The sequence below is a fragment of the Phragmites australis genome, chromosome 23 (assembly GCF_958298935.1).
Source record: "Phragmites australis chromosome 23, lpPhrAust1.1, whole genome shotgun sequence".
Taxonomy (NCBI): domain Eukaryota; kingdom Viridiplantae; phylum Streptophyta; class Magnoliopsida; order Poales; family Poaceae; genus Phragmites; species Phragmites australis.
In genome coordinates, this window is record NC_084943.1 from 18,690,433 (window position 1) to 18,709,207 (window position 18,775).

At 42.7% G+C, this 18,775-nt stretch overlaps 1 long non-coding RNA gene across 1 annotated transcript; it reads left to right on the forward strand.

The window, feature by feature from the left end:
* Nucleotides 1-13,049: 13,049 nt before the first annotated feature.
* LOC133906403 (uncharacterized) lies at nt 13,050-17,283 on the forward strand. The gene is made up of 5 exons (XR_009907769.1): nt 13,050-13,202; nt 13,830-13,863; nt 14,010-14,328; nt 14,430-14,632; nt 16,254-17,283. It is a non-coding gene; the product is annotated as an uncharacterized LOC133906403 (long non-coding RNA).
* The last annotated feature ends 1,492 nt before the right edge of the window (nt 17,284-18,775 follow it).

The window sequence follows — 18,775 nt, forward strand, 5'->3', positions numbered from 1 at the left end:
CTCAAATGGTCAGGGATCAATTGGAAAAGATTGACACGGGTACCCCCTTGTGTGCACTTTAGCGGGTGACACAAGCCAAATGGTCATTGTGTCATGTGGGTAAAGATGTACCCCTATGCAAGGTGTAAAAACAATTCGAAATATCGCGCTCTCGGTCATGAGCACGATTTTGTCCATTTACATCGATCATAGAATTCGTTACTGGGATATTGTGATGGAATATTGGGACATAGATGGTGATGTTGATGAAGAGTTGATATGGTACAAGTTACAGTTAAGATATGTTGATGATATCTGGATACCAGGGTGTTTTGGTTAGGTGTAGATGCTTACACTTGAGTCCAAATCGCATTTGCATTATAAATTTCATTTGACCCTTTTTGACCGAGTCCTTGCTACTTTATTCAATTGCATTCTCCTTAGAGTCGGGCTATTTATAAATGCTCATTATAGATTAAGTCTTGCGAGTACCTTTGCACTCACGTGCTTTGTTTGTTTTTCAGGTGAGGAAGATTTAGTTTTTGACTACTTTACGCCCGTCGATGTTGGCGACGGACAGGAGTAGTGCCAACTACTCGTATATGGATATTTTGGGGTGTCACCTTAGGGCAATGGCACTACCCATCTTTTGTCGTTATGTGACTTAATCCACTGCGTAGCTATTCTAGAAATGTTCGAGTTATGTATTTTGATGTAAATCTTAATATGCTTAAAGACTTATAACTCAATTTAATTACTCACTCTTTATTATGTCTTGTGATGATGTGCTTGTTGTAAAGACGTGTGTTATGATCCTGGAAGTAAACACATACCAGAACTACCGGGGTGGTATTATGGTTAATCACTACAGTCGTGGTCATATTAATGATTGACTTAGTGATTAAAATTAGATTACTATTTGGACGGTTCCCCATAATGATTGATGGATAATTATACCTCTTTGAATTCTCAATGCCCTTCAATGTATGCTGTTGGGTGGTGACATCGGCACGTGCAAAACATAACCGATTCGCAGATGAAAAATACTTGGCTGAGACCAAATTCCACGTATTAACTGCAACAGAGGGAGTCGTATAATTGCAGTTGGATGAATTTGGTTTCATAATACGGTGTGTAAAGTCGCATGTCATCAATAAGATATTAGCAAATTACAATTCTATTATCGATCATGCAAATAAATTGATTCTTTTGATAAGAAATTCAGCTAGACCATTATGAATGTGCACATAGGGTACTTAATGTAGTAGTGTCCAAAATCAAATAATAATTGAATGCACGTTAAGGAAGGACACTATCCATGTGAATAGATTTGATCCTGTGTCCATGATAATTTTCTCTAATTTTAATTATTTGAGCATCGAGTTTGGCATAAGTGTGATACTTTATGTATAAGGGACACACATGAGACTATTTTGTAGATACATCAATCAACATTGCAGAGTTCCTAGGTAGTCTATAAAATTGTTGAATTGAGCCACATGTATGTTCTTGAAGGTGTTCAAGAAATTGGATGACACATTTTGAATTTTAAGGTAAGAGGCCTTAAAATTAAATTCCTTGTGACACATGTGGTGCATACAAATCTAATGATTTTGAGAATATTGTGACCGATAGAATTGTTAATAATTTTTCTCATCATCTCTAAGGAAGAGTGACCAAGACAATAATGTCAAGTCTTGATTTGATCAAGATAGAAAAATTATTTTGTACGCAATATATGGTAGCAATTTGATGTATGTGTAGTACAATTCATATTATATTTAGGGAAGCTTGCCATATTCATTCTTCTGATTATGGGTTTCAATATGGAAACCATTCTAATGGATATATCTATAACTTAGTAAAGTACAAGTTGAATTGAGATACAATAGAGCATAATCGATTATGACTTGTGTACCCAAAGAAAGAGTAATTATGGCATGACTAGAGACAACAATCACTGCATCGCATCTAGCGATTGTCCCTTAGTAAGAGTTTAGAATTATTTTGGTTTCCCTAAGTATAGAATTTGTGGTGCATATGTCCACTAGGCACATATCTTTCTCCATCGGATTGACTTCTGTAGAAATCTATATGTAGAAATGAAGAATTTAGTATGAAATTCTTATCAGATATATAGACTACATACAACTTTATGTAGTATCATAAGTGCTGATACAATATTGTATTGCAATATGCAATGTGTCGAAGATTAGTTCCCGACAATGTGTCTATAAATTGACTGGGTACCTTCGAGTGTAGGGATTGATCACGAAATGAGACACACAATGTATACATGTTCGAGCCTCCGATTGGAGTAATACCCTACGTCCTGTGGGGGTGTTGCTGCTATAAGTTGATGATCTCGAGTACAAGCGATGTGGCTAAAACTATTACAAGGAGTAGATCAGATCTAATCTAACCTGGGGCTAAAGTTGTCGAGTATCTCCTCTGCTAGGGTCTTGATGCTTGTGTCCCCTCTTTTTTTCTCCCCTAGCCTTTCCGCCTTATATAAGGGTGATGTACCGACTCATATCCAGCCGTAGTCGATAGAGAGTTGTCTTCCTTGACGTCCAAGTAGATAGATCTATTTTGGATACTAATCGTTCCGAGTTGGGTAACCAATCTTGACATTCCTAGTATGTACTTACTTGATTCCAGATGTATCAAGTACTGCTGATTCGGTTCTGTGATATCTGGAGCTGCCTAATATGTGTTGTACATACCCTGTCTGTGTATGGTACTCCTTATACGCATATACCCTATAGTTAGATATTCGACAATAACCAACTGAACATAAATAACTGCAAACTAGTACCACTACAAGCCCGCCCGCTCACACCGTTGATGTTCAGACCCTAAAAGACCACATCTACAAAGGTATTCGGCTCGCCTTACCATTAGACCGGCATGTGGTGAGTAAGGAAAGTGCTAAAGCCAACGGCAATGACGGATGGCCTTAACCGATGCAAGCGGTCTATGGTGCCTGGGTTCCTCCCCTAGACTGCCCCTAGGACTTTCCTCTGGAGCAGATACACCCCTAACACCGCCCACATCTCGCCTCATTCTCACCACTCATCCAACCGTCTCATCATCATCATCAAGTATTTGTAAACCAAGTAGTAAGCCATAGGATCGTGAACAGCATTGACACCGTTGTTCGACTTCTACTGATGACATAAGCATTACTAAGCATATCGGACGACTCTTAGACATTGACCATGTGACTATGGCTACAAGGATATGGATGAACAATAATTCAAGGTGGACGAATCATGCAAACAACACAGGTTCTACCCATTTGCCCGACATCGACTCGAAACATATACAAACATACATAAGCATAATTTATCAATTTTTAGACTCCATTCATTTGAACAAAAGGTACAAAATGCTTAGTTGCTTGTCTTGCTACACTTGGGTTTGCCTGACACTCCCCGCACAGAATTCATAAAAATGTGGAAGCTTGCTGCCGCCTTCACTCACACCCACGTCACGCTCCAGTTCTTCGTTCACTAAAAGGGAGAGCGCGTGCAATGATGAGTATGAATGGAGTGCAACAATACATGCCATAATAGGCACATGAAGAAAAGCCATGAAAGATACTTTAAATTGCACGAACATCTTTTCCTAGTTAGAAAAAGTCATATGAAGACTAGCAAAATTGAATTCACGCATTTTAGACTAACAAAGAATTAACGGTGAATTAATGAAGCCTTAACATAATTAATTTATCTCAGAAAGTTAATTAACTATTTCATTGCTGGGAACATTTTTATTAGTTAGAGGAGGTTATTATAAAACAAAAAAATTGGTTTCATAATTTTTGGAGCTACGGATAATTTATTATGAATTGTACAAACCGCAAACCACATGATGAACAGTAACTACGGATTATCCGCAAATTTGTGAGGAGAATCCGGACTTTCTAGAAATTGCTCTAAAATCATGTGTTTTAACTGCGAATTCAATTCTTCCATCTCCCGAATTTCTTTCTCTCATCCAAATGACTCAGAATGAAGTGCTCTAGTGTGCCAAAATATTTTGCCTCAAATTTAATTATTATGCTAATGACACATGATTAAGCTTAATCACACATTTACGGAATTTGGGACGTGACAGTCGACAACCGCTAGATCGCCTTCGCGCCATGCAGAAGACTACTCGGCATCACCGGCGCCGGCCAACAGCTCCAACAGGATCTTCGCCTCGGCCACTTTTCCTGGTCGGCGACCGGTTCCTGGAGTGATTAGCTGCCACCCGAGGGAGGAGTATAAAAGGTTCCTCGACTCGTTCAAGGGCGAATAGGTGCCCATACACTTCCAAACTCTTGAAGGTTGTGGATCTTCATTATTTACAAGAGCTAAGCGGATCCTTTCTGTCAATTTTGCACTAGCCACACGGATTAGAGGGAAAAAGAAAAAATTATGTAATCGAGTAGCTAACAGAATCAAATGTAATCGAATTACCTGTAACCTACATTTTCTATGAATAAAACTTTTGGAGTTGATTGATGTTCCACGAGTGCTCGAGTATCTCGCCGTTTGGAGTAGATAGTTGTATTGATCCAGGTTGAGTGACTTCGACTACTATGTTAGGTCCTTCCCACTTAGGCGATAACTTGTGGCGCTGGGCTTGTTTTTGCACCTTTCGTAGGATGAGGTCCCCAGCAACGAGTTTCCTGGGCTGGATTCTTTGGCTTTGATATCACGCAATGCCTGCTGATACTTAGCTACTCGAATAGATGCTCGATCTCGGTACTCCTCGAGTAAATTTATGTTGTCCACTTGTATTTGCTCTTGCCCTTCTTAGGAGTAGCTTTCCACTCGAGGTGATTCGAACTGTAACTCAGTCGGGAACACCGCTTCTGCTCCATAAACCAAGAAGAACGAAGTTTCACGGGTAGCCCTATTTGTTGAAGTACGAATGGCCCATAGTACCGAGGGAAATTCTTTTACCCAGCATTTTGAGTAGGCTTTTAGCCTGTTGAACACCTGAGTTTCGATGCCCTGTAAGACTATACTATTAGCACGCTCAACTTGACTGTTACTCGGCGGGTGAGCTACTGAGGCGAAACAGGTTTTGATACCGAATTCTTCGTAGAACGCAATAAAGGTCCCACTTCTGAACTAGCTACTATTATTTGTAATTATCCAATGCAGAATGCCGAATCGAGTAATTATGCTCCTAATGAACTTCTTGGCCGCTTCTGCGGTTATTTTTCCCACGGGTTTGGCCTCTAATCACTTGGTGAACTTGTCGATAGCCACAAATAGGAACTTGTAACTACCTTGGGCCCTTGGGAATGGTCCCAGGATATCCAAGCCCCAGACAGAGAAAGGCAAAGGAAGAGGAATTGTTTGCAGGGCTTGGGCTGGTCTAGTGATCTGCCTTACGGAAAATTGGTAGCTCTCGTACTATTTGTCCAGCTCGGAAACATCTTGGAGGGCAATAAGCCAATAGAATCCCTGGCGGAAAACTTTTCAGACCAAGGTGCGAGAAGCCACATGATTACCACACATTCCTCCATGGATATCGAGCAATATTTTATTGCCCTCTTCTTGAGTGATGCACTTCATTAAGATTCTGCTACCCCTCTTTTGGTAGAGCTTGCCGTTTACCAAAACATAAAGCTTGGATTTACAAGCAATTTTCTCTGCAAACGGATCATCATCAGGGATGTCTCGACCCTCGAGATAGTCTTGGTACAGAGTCATCCAAATCGGGTTGCGTTCGAGTAGTGTAGCATCCATGTCTGCGGGTTTTGCCTCGCTGACCTGGCCACACTGTTGGTCGGGTTGGGCAGCATCCGTTCGCTGAACTGACAGGACAGATGGTTTAAGGAGTTTCTCAACGAAGACCCCTATAGGTACCAGTGCTCGAGAAGAAGCGAGTCTAGCAAGTTCATCCATACCAGAGTTATCACTCCTTCTGAGTAGCCCTTCGAACTTCTCCTCGAGCTTTCGTACCTCGAATAAGTAAGCCGCCATGTTATTGTCCGAGCACTGGTACTTTTTTTGAACTTGGTTCACAACTAGTTGTGAGTCCCCTTTCATAAGAAGTCATCTAATTCCAAGCGATGCAGCTATGCGGAGCCCGTTTACCAGTTCTTCATATTCTATAACATTGTTGGAAGCTTTAAAGTCTAATTGAACAACGTACCTGAGTTCGTAGCCCGTTGGATATTTGAGTACAATGCCAACCCCTGAGCCCTGGAGCGTGAGTGATCCATCAAAGAAGAGCATCCAGTGATCTTCGACCATGTTTGGCCTTATTTCTTCAACGCTTGTCCATTCGGTGATGAAATCTGGTAACACTCCGGATTTCACACTTGTGCGTGGTGCGTAGCTTACATAGAACTCATTTAGCTCTACCACCCATCATGCGATTCGTCCAGTAGCTTCCCGATTGCGTATTACATCCTTCAGCTGCTACGTCGTCATGACGGTGATCCTATACGCTTGAAAGTAGTGCCGTAATTTCCAGAAAGACATCAAGAATGCATATATCAGCTTCTGTACTTGTGGGTATCGTAGCTTAGCATCGTGTAGAATCTCGCACACGTAGTAAACAGATTTCTGGACCTTGGCTTTTTTCTCGGGACATTCCCGTTCGACCATCAGTACCGTGCTTACAACTTGTGGGTAGCTACAATATACAAAAAAAAGCTCCTCTTTTTCGTTAGGCGGTGTAAGAATTCATGGAGATGATAAGTACCTTTTTAAGTCTTGTAAGGCATGATCCATTTCTTCTGTCCACTCGAACTGATCTTGTTTCTTCAACAGCGTGAAGAAAGGCATCCCTCGCTCACCCATCCTGGAATTGAATCGACTAAGAGAAGCAATGCAACCTGTCAGTTTCTGCTCGTTTACCAGTTCTTCGAGCAGGGGAGTCATGTCGACCATCTTGTCTTATAGATCTGCGGTCGTAGAAGCGGCGATAATCTTCACGACATTACTCACGGTGGGTTTTGATCATCGTACGTAGATCATGCCGGTTGTGAGGAATACGGTTCCTCAGGTCTTCTTGATTTCTGCGCCTATTGATAGGGTAGCTACAATTTGGCCCACAATGTCACGTTCGGGGTCGACCACCTGAGCTTCCTGTATGAGATTCCCTCTACTCGAGAGAGTTCCCACCCATGGCTCCTCGATCCGAGACCGTACCAATTGGGGGGGGGGGGCTGGAATTGCTGGGATTGTTTGCTCGAGCAACTTGAATCTGGGCTGCATCGAGTAGGGTCTTGACTTGATCGACCGTAGGAGTTAGTAGATTCGTCGGATCCAACTCTGGAAGGGATCTGAGAATCAGATGATCTCCTTGTACGTTAGCGTCCAGAGTACTGAATATGTCGCTACCGAGGCTCAGTTGCTGTCGAGCCGATGACACCTTATGGTGATTGTTCGGAGGGAGCTTGTCCCTTGAGCTGTGGGCTGTCACGGGCGGAGACGCACCCACTGGAAGTCATCGGGAAAGGCCAGGAGGCATATGCCTTCCTGTGGTCCGCCGGTGGAGGGTCGTGTCGGGTGCACGTAAGGCTCCAGCTGCGGATGTTTCAGGTGGTAACTCGGGGCCGATACCGTTGGCAGTGATGGCTGTAGCCGAATCTTCAGAAATTCCCGTGCCGTTGTCGACCACGACGTTTGGATCCACCGCCATTGGGTTAGCCGGTGGGGGGGGGGTCGTCTCCTCTGGCTATAAACACGAATCGATCTGTTCGGCTACTCTGGCTAGTGTTACAGTCACCGTCGTCACCCTCGTCGCTGTCGATGTCCATGCAGTGGAGAACATTAGGCCCCGTGGGATCCCACTCGAGATGTCCCACATCGCAGTACGCATCCAATGGTTTGGACTCGAGGGTACCGGTGTGGATCAGTCCACCTTGATCATCCTAACGGAAAACCATAGTTCCGAAGATGATCTTAGGGTCAACGAGAGGGGACTCGAAGTGGTCATAGAAGTCAGTGTCGGAGAATCCGATGCAAAAGTGAGCTCGACGCATGATTAATCCTACAAAATAGAAGAAGTCCCCTACCTGTTGCACCAACTGTCGAAGATTAGTTCCCGACAATGTGTCCGTAAATTGACTGGGTACCTTCGAGTTCAAGGATTGATCATGAAACGAGACACATGATATATACAGGTTCGGACCTTCGATTGAAGTAATACCCTATGTCCTGTGGGGGTGTTGCTGTTGTATGTTGATGATCTCGAGTACAAGCGATGTGTCTAAAACTATTACAAGAAGTAAATCGGATCTAATCTAACATAGGGCTAAAGTTGCCTAGTATCTCCTCTGCTAGGGTCTTGATGCTTGAGTCCCCTCTTTTTTTTTCTCCCCCCAGTCTTTCCGCCTTATATAAGGGTGATATACCAACTCCTATCCAACCGTAGTTGATAGGGAGTTATCTTCCTTGACGTCCAAGCAGATAGATCTGTTTTGGATACTAATCATTCCGAGTTGGGTAACCAATCTAGACCTTCCTAGTATGTACTTTCTTGATTCCGGGTATATCAGATACTGCTAATTCGGTTCTGTGATATCTGGAGCTGCATAATATATGTTGTACATACCCTGTCTGTGTATGGTATACTCCTTATGCACATATACCCTATAGTTAGATATTCAACATAATGGGACATAGATAACATGGTATCTAAGGAATCAGAAAACTATATAAGGTCTCCAAACATGTCATGAGATCTTCTGGTTGCAAAAGAGTCTGGTTGTAACTTGGTTCTTGTATAACTTGTTGTGAACAACTAGCCTCCTTGATGGAGTTAGTTTGAAGATTGAAGTGTGCTTAAAATCTTTGTCCTTGAGCAAGTCGGATATGTCCCATGGATTGTAAATATAGATCAATTAAATATCTCGGGTTGCAACATTTCTTAGTGGAGTGCTTGTAGCATCTATACTTGTGACAAATATTAGATTTGCCAAGTTTGGAAATACCTTGACCCCAATCCGGTGCATAGGACTTCTGCTTCTTGTTACGTTTTTGTTTACCATTGAAGTTCTTTAAATGGCGTTTAATAGAGCCATCAAACTTATTGTTATTCTGAACATTATGATGTATTTCAGGTAAAGGAGCAGCGTCTATTGGGCACTATTGATGATTCCTTAGAAGTAGTTCATCATGCTATTCAGCCTGAAGTAATACATGTATTGAGTCAGAATAAACTTGGTATTCTCTTGCACGGTATTATTGTTGTAAGATGCTATCTGTGTGAAACATAGTAGATAAAGTTTTATCTAACTTTTCCACATCTGTAGGTTCTTTTTCACAAAAACGTAATTCTGTGTAGATTTTATGAATAGCATGATTGTATTCTCCGACGGACTTAAAGTCCTAGAGTCGGAGATGTGTCCAAGATTTGCATCGGACATAATGACTACCTTCTGCTGTTCATATATGCTTTTGAGAGCTAGTCATATAGCGTTTGGATTTTCTTTCATCAGATACTCAGACTTGAGATCCAGATGGATATGATGTCATATGTATAATGTAGCATATTTGACATGATCTGGTAGCGGTGGATCTTCGTCTTGGGGAGATTGGTAGTGCCGCTACTATTCCGTGAGACACAAGACTGACCTTAATGTCCGTTGCCCATGTTGGATAATTGTGACCATCGAGTACGAGTTCATCAAACTCTTTGCCGATCATTGTATCGTACATAGATTGTGACCATAGATTTGATTAATTTATAGTAAGTAAAATAAAAATCATCATGGTAATGTTGTAATAATGATGCAAAATTTGTAAAGTCAAGTTGAGACTTGAATTACATAGTGTAAACCTCAAATTATATAGCTAACATGTTGAAGCTAATCACCAAATATGGTGTAGTTCTCACAGTAGTAGGAGGCATAATCTGATATTTGTTAGTAGACATCTATGTTCCTATTACCTTATGTTATACTCATTTAGAATATCAGCGAATCACATAGAAGGTAGTCACCAAATGGTGTAGACCTCTAATTTAGCGAATTAATATGTTGACTGTAGTCACCTAAAGTGGTGTAGACCGTACAATAGTGGTGGATAATATGCAAAAATGTAGTAGTTGCCATACTTCCACTACCTTGTGTTATACTGATATTAGTTGAGGTAGTCACTTAAAATTTTGCATTGTAATTCTGCTTGAATTAAGCACTAACGGGCATAAAAGCACTTTAGGCTTAATTAAGGTGAATTAATGTATAATCTTTCAAGAAAAAGAATCTTAATTACAAAATTATAAACTTAATTGCATGTTATAGTGATTGCGTGAAGCAAGCACATTTAACATTGCACAATATTCCAAAAAAATAGGGCCTGGAATACAATTGTACACCAATAAATAACATAATATGCAATTACTAAAAACACCAAGCGCCTAAAACTGAAAAGTACTAGAGACATAGTACACTTTTGTTGGATTATTTTGCAATTTATTAAGAAACCAAGGGGCTTATTGCAAAATAACCAAGGCTTCGGTGGCCCAGGCTGCAAACAACCTGGGCTTGGGCCGTGTTGGCCTTTTGGCGGACCCATTTAGCTTGGTAGGGGAAAATCCCATATAAAAGGGATGGGGGTCAGTTAGGGATTCCACCCCACCGTTGGAGGGAAGGCATGCCGGAGGGAGATCCGATGTTTGGGCTGTGCCGGCCGCTAAGTGATGGCGTGGACGGTGCTAGTTGATGGCGATGTCACCGGGAAGAGCCGCCTCCCGGCTCACCCGAAGGGCCGCCGCGACTTGAGAGGGACAACCACCAAATAAGGGTGGCTATGGGGGCGAGCATCGCCATGGAGGATTGCCTCCGAAGAAGATGGCATGAGCGTCGCCGGTCCTCGTGCCTCCATCGGCCTAAATGGAGGGTGAGCGCCGCCACCGAAAGTGTAGTCGTTGCCAAAATCGAGTCATCGAGATCCGGATTTGTGCTTGAGGGCTAGCGCTGCTTGAGTGGCTGCCATCGGTCAAGGGCCGTGCGGGAGTGCCGCCGGCCGTCTTTGGGTGCTGTGATGTCGAGTTGGGCATTGTGCATTGGCCTGGGAGGGGTTACTGGCCGGCGGGTTGACCACCCCCCTCGGACTTTGCTGGCCACCTCGCACCGCTTCGGGGCTATTTTTGCCGGATGCACCGGCATGGCTGGCTACTGCGTTAAGGACGAGCATCACTGCCGAGGTGCGCTCGCCTCCGTGGTAGGACGCCACCATGAGGGCGGGTCCTGCAGCCGCATGGGACTAAGGGCTGAGCCACCGTCGGGTGCATAGCAGTGCGCCATGGCGACTGAGACGGAAGCCGTGGAGAGCTGCCATGGGCTGAGGTTCCCGGGGGGAACACGTCGGGAGAAGAGAAATTCTCCGTCGTGGAATGATAATTTCTTACATGGCACTTACTCTCTGTGTGGTAAGTGACTGCCATCATGATCGCGGTGCCGTTGCAGCCGCGGTGAAGGGGTGCAAATGCGAAAGTGCCATTGGCATGTGGTGCCGTCATCACCTGATCTGCGCGCCGAGAGGACCTAGAGGGTGTCGTCTTCTGGTCGCGAGAAGAAGGCGTCATATTGTCTCCGTGTGAAGATGATCCATCATGGAGAGATGTTGTCCGCCGCCTCTTTGAGGAGAAGGGCGCCGAAAAAGCCTCACCGGCGAGGAGAGTCGGTGATCTGCACTGCCGCTGGGTCGTCATTCTGGATTTGTTGGAGTTGGAGACGTTCTCCTTTGGTACGTTGGTCGATTTCTTCTATGTTGATGCCGATGTGTACGTGTAGATTCCTCTGTTGATCGAGGCCTTCGTGCCTATGTTCTTGACTGACCGATTAGAGGTAGAACAAAATGCTTGATAACGTATTGCGAGTATGATTGCAATGTAGAGAGAATGAAATTCATGTATTGATTCAATGAATTGTTTACATCTGTATACATGATGAAAGGGTATAATTAAAGAGACATGTCTCTCTCCAATGGACACAATGAAAGAGTATGAAGTCTCTTCACCAAAGGACATGTCCCTTTGGTAAAAGAAACATATTTTCTAATTGATCACTAACTGTAATTAAATTCTAATAAAATTAATTTAGATTTTTTGAATGAACTTACTTAGTCTTACAGACCTTTGCCCTGGATCTTTAGAATGAACCATTTACATATGTATATATGATTGGAGGGGTGTCATTTGAGAGACATATCTCTCTCCGATGGATAAATAAAAAAGGTATGAAGTCTTAAAAAAGTATGAAGTCTCTTCGTCAAAGGACATGTCATTTTAATAAAAACACATATTTATTAATTGATCACTAACTATAGTCAAATTTTAACAAAATTAATTTAGATTTTTTGAATGAACTTACGTAGTCAGACCTTTGCTCTGGATGCAACACTGTATGTGTCCACACTATGTCTTAGGTGGCATGTCCATGGTGGAAAGAGGTGATGCATCTCGTCGCCGTGTCCACTGTTGCTCCGGACAAGGTTTGAAGTCTCTTCGTTTTGTTTTAGTAGATCGTTCTTATGGTGGGGAGATAAGATTTGGTACATGTGTATCTGTAATTTAGTTAATATCAAGAGTCTTTTATTTAAAACAGGGATGTAACCACGGTCATTATATTTAATATTTTATTCGGTTTTAAATATATGACGTTTTGATTAAAATTTGATCAAATTTTTAAAATTTTGAACATCAATAGCTTCTAAAATATTTACTTTGAAACATAAAAATCACACATGTAGACCTATCTTGAAAAATATTTTTATAATATTATATTTTTAAATTTTCAAAATAATTTTTTTAAACTATTGACCATCAAAGTTTTAACTGGATTTGGTTAAAATGTCGTATATTTAAAACTGGAGGGGATATAATTTTTGAAGAAAAACAAGGCTCCCTCTGCAGCCGACAACCATCTCTGTCCATGACAGATGGGCCCAGTAAACGTTATCAACTTCTCCCGTGATCCATCCAAGCCATTCGCCGGAGGATGGACGGACGCGATCGATGGAGGCCTGCCCTGTACCGCAGATTTCACCCGGGGCAACTCTCCGATCAACGATCAATCACCATTCGTTCGGAGATGGACGGCCTGATCTTCCACAGTCTCGGTGGTTGTGTCCTCTCCAGGCAAATACGCGCTTCCTCAGGTGCCACCGTGCGATTCTGCCACCCTCACTTCGGCTCTCCGCCGCCGCCGTCCTCGCCTCCGGCACCCGTCACCGCACGCCGAAGCCGTCCTCACCCCGGTACGTGCGCACTCCACCGTTCTTCGTTCTTTTGTTCGTTCGTACGCCAGTGCCGTGCCGCAGCTTTGCCGGAATCCCGACCCTGCCATTGCCAAGATCCGGCCCGGCCGTTTCTTGGTCCCCCACCGCGAAGCTCTTAGCACTCCCGTAGTCCCATGGCTGGTTGCGATTCGTCCGGTTGATCATGCGTTCATGCCACGGTACCGGGCTGCTGATCTGCTTTGCCTGCCTGCCTCTTCGGTACACCGAGGAGAAAAAATGGTTTGGTGACTGGTAAGGAGGAAACGGGATGCATGCTTGTCGTTTCTGCAGTCGCGCACCTGTGCCCTGCTGCCTGATTCTTTTTCTGGCGAATCCCCTTTTTGCTTGATGATCCGTGCATGCACCAAATGTCAAGCTCCACTGCTCTGGCCAATAGATTGCGCGTACTGATAGTGTCTCAGAAAATGATTTGTGCATGTTGAATCTATATCAGTATTTGTCCTGGCGTTTTTGTATTGATTCTTTTTCTTTCTTTCTTTCTTTTTTTCTGAACCTGCTGTTGATGTCCTGCATTGCCAAGGTTGTAGCATAGCACAATAGAATGGATCTGAAATTTTCACCATAACTCTTTCCTTGTCTCTGCAGATAGAGTACAGACATGGGATCATTTACAGAAGAGGTCGGTGGCTGTCTCAATCTTGATTGAAGTTTACTAAACCCATGCCTAAACCAAGAAAGTCACACACCAAATTTGATTTGTCGATTGTTTTAATTCCTTTCATGTGCATGTGTTCATGTCGGCTTAATTATACTTTATGTTAGCAGAAGAAGACTACTTTTTCTTGCGAGAGATGAGGTGCTTATTTTGTAGCATCGCTGCTTAAGGTGGCCTCTGGTGCTTAACATGCTTAAGGAGGCACATCGAATTGATAGATAGCACGCCAATCCATCATAGCACATACTTAGGTTTTAGAGATGGTTGCATTAGAGAAGGAAGAGGGCGCTTATATGGCTACATTATCTCTCTTTGAGCACCCATGTGGCCATGTAAGAGCACTTTGCATTTCAGATGCCTTAATGAGGACCACAGTTACTGAAAAAATAGAAGAAATATGTGCTGAGAGGACCACCCAACTTGCAAGAGGTACGCAACTATGCATCCTTCATTCCGTACATCGTGCATATCTTTTCTGCAGAAAACCATATCTCTCACCGTGTTGCTTATCTTTCTGTGCTTTTAAAAAGAGTGGTATACGGATGAAGTCAAGAAATATGCACCGGTGGCCATCTCTATTACTGTGGCACCATGCAACACGTTGATCCTAGAGGATCCTTTGACAGAATGATATATCGCTACTTTGATGTACAGCAACATGCTCGATGCTGAGGGAACCATCATCCTTCCGAGGCATCGCTGTATACAATTCGTCATGGAATCAATCCGTCAGGTACCCATCCTCCTTTCAGTGTCAACTATCGTACAATCTTGCATATTATTCTAGTGTCACGACACCGCTGATAAGGGTGTGCATAATGGCAATTCTGTGCAAAATATAGTGGTATCAACTCTGAGATTAGGCCATTTGCCCAAGTACAAATCGTATCTGGAGAGTTCATGGTCACTCTATTAAGTTTCATGGATTTGAATGCCTCAGTTCGGTCTGTGTTATTGCTGTATAGTTTTTTCCCCATATTCTCTGTACCTTCCCTGTGTTACCGGACACCCGTGTCTAATTTTTTTTTGCCGAGTCGGACACTCGCGTATCCGTGTCGGATTCCGACACCCGTGTCGGATTCCAAATGGTATTTGGCGTGTCCCAATTTTTTTTGCTGAATCGGACACCCCGACACAAGTCGGATTCCGACACCCGCACCCGTGTCCATGTAACACAGTACCTTCCACTTCATCCTTGCAGTCGCATGCTTCTGTGTCAGACTATTGGCTATGCGTTTGAACACCGAACGATGCAATCCTTTTTTGAACAAAATGTGGCTCTGAAAATATCACGCTTCTTTCGCTGAAAACATTGTGCATCTTGAAAGAACAAAGGAAAGAAAGAAGCATCCAAATCAACACAGCTCATCAAAAGAGGATTCTCTGAAAGTTAAGATGAAAGGATGATAGAGTCATAGTCGCATAGATCTCATCGCATAGGTAGGATAGAGTCATAGACGTCAACTGGTACCAATTGCCATGTTCAAATTGGAATTTTAATTACTAAAATGGATAGGCTTTGATATGTTAGGCCTTCTCCAACCGAATCGGTTTCCTTCCTGTAGATTACTGTAGCGACGCGTTTTTGTACTTTTGCCGACCGCGAGCAGCAGCAAATGCCTCCAACAGCTCTCGTATCCACCTCTACAGGGATAGCCGGCAAATTTGGGAGGAAAACCGGCTTCTGTATCACTGTAGCCAGCGTATGCGTGTGGGCCCGAAGAGAGAAAGAGAGTAATAAAATGTAGGAAATAGAGTAGCTGTTGGAGATGAAAAAAATAGGAGATACTGTAATAGTGTTAGGAGATACTGTAATAGTATTATAGAAGATGAATTTTTAGAGTATCTGTTGGAGACGGCTTTAGGATCTGAGCCCGCTAAAGCTAGTTTGGTTTTGGTTTGAGCCTGAGTTATGTGCCCATGCCTGTGGAAAAATAAACTTCATAGGTACTTAGACCACTTGCACAAATGGGAATGGCACAGACCAAGGCATAAGATTCTCGTAGGTGTTGGCACATCATGAACTTTAAGGCATATAGCAACAGTGTATCCATGTAGGTTAGGTCTTGTGAAGCACATGATAAAGAATCGTGAGTACAATGTTGAAACGTACCCTCACGTCTATATTTCTGTATAAAAGATGAAAACACCAGAGAAATCATTCTAAATAAAAGTTGAATTGTTATGTCTGACAATTTGTTATAACTATAGTTGAACAAATTGCAGTGGACTGAACCGGCAATGAATCAAGCTATGCCTACTTTCATTCTTGTAAACTTTGGAATTTTCTATACTTGAAATGATGCACAGAAGGATTTAAACTGTTAAGAGCTAAGCTAGCATCCTTCTTGCAGGAGCCACGAATGCAAACGTCCTTGTTGCAGGAGCCATGAGTGCCCCTTGAGAAGTTGAGGAGTCAAGAACTAAGCAAACACTGAAAAGAATCGAAAGGATTCTGGAGCAATGGAGATTGCTCTACAGAACACTAGCTTTCTCTCTCTCCCTTTCTTTTCCAGGTGAAGTATCAAGGCAGATATAGGGGATAAGGATATCTCTATCCAAATATTCATTCTTCCGTGCTTGCGCTGAGTGTTTGCGTCATGTATGAAAAAAATGAAAAAAAGAAGGGAAAAGATCAGATAATATCTGACTTTCTTCATATGCCTGCAGCATCATACAGGTAGATAGCAACTGTGCCACGACATCTTTTTGCTCTAACCTTCCTAGCTTTAGCTCGTAGAAGAGTTTTGTAGGGAAGGATTCAGTGAGGGTATGAAAAAGCAAGATTGCACCGTCGGATCGTGGCATCGCAACGCCTCATATCAGATAAGGTCAGGCTGGTTTACAAGCAGAAGCAGCTCAATCTGCTGAGAAAAGCCGCGGGCAAGTTGGTCAGATTCCGTGCCACAGATAAGGCCGGTCAGTGAGGTGATGAGGGCTGGCTATTTGGATGCTATTCTGAAACCTGAGGTGATCGATCCCTTGTTCCTTAGAAACCGGCTTGATCAGGTCAGAATCGGTTCCATGTGTCGTATGACGAAGCATTGGCCGTACCATACTGGTATTCCCCATCTTCTTCGGCACAGTTCTTGCTATGACACACGCATTTTCTGTAGAGTTGTGTTGGGAGTAGCGGCGTCTGTGGTGTTTTTCAGGCTGAGGTAGGCGTGCACTGTGGCCTGTGGCAGGTGGAGAATGCAGGAAATTTCATCACTGCAATTTGCTGTGCCAGTAAATACAACTTTCAGAATTATAGTCGATACGATTGTGCATCCTTATAACTCTATACTAACAGCTCATTCTGATGAGGTCTGTCTGATTTAACTGAGAGACAAAAAGAAAAAAATGTAATTCCCGTTTGGAATGGGGAAACTTTCACGACTCTGATATTCCTGCAGAATTCCTATGTTTCAGACAGGCCGTAACTGTCGATTGTTTGGCAGCTCCACTTGCGTAACCAAAGAGATGTAAAAAGAGAACCAATCTGCCTTAGAGTTTCATGATGAAATTCCTTTTCCTATTGACTCGAGAATAATATCAGCAGACATCAGGTGATGAGATTCCAGAGGTTAAAATCCCATCAGATTGAGCATCTGCGACACGTAGTCACGTCCGGTACATTATCCTTGCTGCTATGGATTCCGGCCATCGCAATCCAACCCGCACTGCAGTTGTACGTTCTCTAACACTCTTTAATTCACATGTATCATTTGTCAAATGGGAAGAACATCTAAGGTATCACAATTCAGGGATCAAATCCCAGCGGTGACCCACTATTATGGAATAAAATTCTATGAGATCCTTCATTAAAAGACTTTTATGAGACTCTGATCTATACCGTTCTTTCCTGATTCAATAGCTGTCATATGCAATTGAGAGAAATGAGGAGACACGTGACATACACAAGAAAATAGCCTTTCTGTGAGACCGAATCTCATAGAATTTCCTTCCGCCGATTACCACCGGGAACTGGCAGAAATCCCGCTGGGTACCCGATCAAGTGATTCTGATGATAGCGGAAGGAATTTGAGTTGATTTTGTTGTTTTGGACTCTAATTGCTAGTTAAGTGTTACTGAAATTTAAACGTTGCTGCATGAAGAAAAATAAGTGGCCTTAAGGAACCGGTGGGTTTAGTGGCTCCTAACAAGGTCATGGAAACTTTTGAAATTGTCTCTTAGCACACCTTGATCGCATCTCTCTTAATTTTGTGCTAGTTTTTAGAAACTTAATTATCTACTAATACCATTCTTTATATAACTAATATTCTAAGAAACTGATCAAACATAGTGTGTACGAATTTTGATGGTGTTCTAGGAGATGACAAAAAATGAGATTATCTGAAACATTTTATTCTAAATTATCCTCTGAGATTAATCGACCAAATCGATCTATATCCGACCGGCACTTGTGAATGTGATTTGCACATTGCACAGGTGGCCTCGGCACCCTTGCAATGACGAGCTAACGACACGGCCAAATCGTATCAATTGATTCTTTCCTTATCACTCCCTTTTTTCTCTTCAATTAATTTCGTCGGTAGATTATTTTCTATCTCTTCAGAATCTTGATTGTGCTTGCTTTCAATCTATCGGATAGCAGTAGCTAGGCACATCTGGAGTTGACACGAAATTGACATATATATTCATATTCCTGTATCCAAAATGTGTCCTTTACCAGATTACATAGGGTCTAGTTCTAGCGGGGTTTGATATATAAACTCCAAATCGAGCCAGAAAAGACAGTACGTAATTACACACACCGTTTCAAAAATGAAAGTTCAAACTTATTGTCAGAGTAACACGTGCTTCAATTAGGTCCCTCAACCTTGCACAAATTTTGTTTAACATGACCCTTATAACTTAATGTACTTTTACT